Source organism: Nerophis ophidion, linkage group LG26, assembly GCF_033978795.1.
Source record: "Nerophis ophidion isolate RoL-2023_Sa linkage group LG26, RoL_Noph_v1.0, whole genome shotgun sequence".
In the NCBI taxonomy this organism is placed as follows: Eukaryota; Metazoa; Chordata; class Actinopteri; order Syngnathiformes; family Syngnathidae; genus Nerophis; species Nerophis ophidion.
In genome coordinates, this window is record NC_084636.1 from 8,973,210 (window position 1) to 8,976,025 (window position 2,816).

Genomic DNA, 2,816 nt, shown 5'->3' on the forward strand with positions numbered 1-2,816 from the left:
TAGTCACAAAGAGGGTGAATTGGAACTCAACAGGGAGTTAAGTACCTGTCAATGGCAGGGAACACAACTAGAGTTGAAAGCTTTATAATAGGAAACAAACTTGTTTCTTGTGTAATGACATCAGGGAACAAAGTGTCCGCGAACTTAATAGGACCGCTATAAAAGTGCGGTCAACCGTTACCAAGGTCTCATCTACCCATTACAGACCTGAGAACAGTGGAGGGCATGGGGGATGCAAGCAGATTCAGCCTTTAACTGTCCAAGTTTGAGGACTATGCCTTACCAGCAGTTCTACACAGGTCCTCCAAGAGAGCACCAGGAGGCAGCATCCAAGATGTGGCCATGACGCATGTTGGGTTAGCAACCCCTCGGGACCAGAGAAGGCTACATATGCCTTCAGCGACCTCTCAAGACGGTGAGGTATTTTTAGAATGGTGTGGCAGTGGATAAAATAATCCCAGCGCTAGAGGCTGTTGTGTTGGACCAGGCGTTCCTCTGCTGGGAATTTAAACTGCCGGTCTCTCCCAAGTTCTTTCGATGACACATAAGCTGATTCTCAATGAATCCCAGACAATGAGTAGGATATGAGATATTTTATTCCAAAGCTTTGGGAGACCAATCTAGATACAACCTTTAAATCGCATTGCCCAAATTGATCTAACTTTCAAACGGGAAGACACTACTTCTTGAATACGCAACCAGCCCCCACCCTCCCCAGATGGGACATACAGGTTCTTTGTTCAACTAATGATAAGATATTTAGGGAGTACTCCAACTTCCTACATTCCAAAGCTTCAAGGCTAACACACAGTTTACTTGCGGGCAAACAGAAAGAGAACAAATAGAAGAACACTAGCTGTTTTAAAATATGACTATGAATATAAGAAATAACTCTAAAATATGGATATATGTAGCTATCTATCTCCGTCAAGGCTCAGCCACAAAGTTCCTAGATAATACTTGGATCACAGGTGCAGAGCTCGGAAGAAGGAACACTGTTTTGTCCTTGTCCCTAGATTGAATACATCAAGCCCAAACGGAAAGTAAATCTCTTGTTGATGCAATGGCAATCAGAGACATTGTTTCAAAATTAAGGATACGGCGGTCCAGACAAGTTAGGACTCAAACGGAGGCAGACACGGTGCCTTGAGGACTAGCATATAGATCCCAAGAATGGAGCTCAGCCAATGATGGAGCCCACTGTACCCATCCCTTACGTAGTGAATTTTATTGCAGTGAAATTTGGCAGTTCGTTGTGCCTTCATCCATGACCAAACACTATAACAACACTTCTGTACCCGCTACCATTGCACTTCAAGGCTAGCACATGTTAATTGTTATACATTTTTACTGTAGCATACTTTAACACAATACTTTTCTTTGTCCAATAGTAGCTATAGTTTACTGTCCCCTCGTGTCTGTGAGAGCCATATACTTTTTCTGTCTGTCAAGGTAAGGACGTCACTAACGGGTTGGCTCAAGGCCAAAGTGCAAGTTTACTTTGGGAGGAGCTTGGGTCTTGCACAGGTGTTGTTGAGTGGAGGCGCAACAGTTTATGACTGTGCCGGGCTATTCTTTGTTTGCTCCCGTTTATCTTTCGTTTTATTACAAAGTGAGTTTTTATTTCTAGTTACGAAATTTTGGTCTCATAATTGAGTCTTATTTCATAATTTGTATCTCATAATTATGACCTATCCCATAATGTTGACTTTTCATCTCCTAAATATAACTGTTTGTGTCATTATTTTTAACTTAATGAATTTTTATTTCAGAGTTACACATTTTTGGTCTCATAATTATGAGTCTTTTCTCATTATGTGGACTTTTTATCTCACAATTATAACTGTCTCATAAATATGATTTTCTTTATCTCATAAATATGATTTTTTTTAATCTCCTCATTTTAACTTAATGACTTTTTATTTCATAGTTATGAATTTTTGGTCTCATAATTATGACTTGTCATGATTCGGACTTTTTATCTCATAATTATGCCTTTTTTTTTATCTCAATTTCAACTTTATCTCATAAATTCTGTTTTTATTTCTTAATTTAATTAATGACTTTTTATTTCATAGTTACGAAATTTTGGTCTCATAATTGAGTCTTATTTCATTATTTTGATCTCATAATTATGACTTATCCCATAATTTTTACTTTTCATTTCTTAAATATAATAAATTATTTTTAACTTAATTACTTTTTATTTCAGAGTTACACATTTTTGGTGTCATAGTTATGACTCTTTTCTCATAATGTGGACTTTTTATATCATAATTATAACAGTTTGTCTCATAAGTATTACTTTATTTTATCTGAATTTCAACTTTATATAATTATTTCTGCATTTTATTTCTTAATTTATTATCTTAAAAACTTTTTATTTCATATTTACGAATTGTTGGTCTCATAATTGAGTCTTATTTCATCATTTTGATCTCATAATTATGACTTATCTCAAAATTTTGACTTTTCATCTGTTAACTATAATTATTTGATAATTATGACCTTTTTATCTCGTAATTTTAACTTAAATACTTTTTATTTCATAGTTACGCATTTTTGGTCGCAAAATTTTGTCATATTTCATAATGTTAATCCCATAATTTCGACTTTTTAGCTCATTATTATGACTAAACAGGCCGCCCCTCCCTGCATTCTCCACACACACGGTACCTTCCACTTGATATGCACTATATTACTTACCAAAAACACGCATTTACAAAACGAGACACCGACTAAGACCAATGCGGGACAACGTCTTAATTTGCGGGAAGTGTGAAAAGAAAAGAAAATGCGTGACTTCATTTGCTCAC

General features: G+C 35.9%; 1 long non-coding RNA gene across 4 annotated transcripts in view; it reads right to left on the reverse strand.

Annotated features, from left to right (window-relative positions):
• LOC133543436 (uncharacterized) overlaps positions 1–2,816 on the reverse strand; it is a 50,956-nt gene that overhangs the window by 47,525 nt on the left and 615 nt on the right. The window lies entirely within an intron of this gene.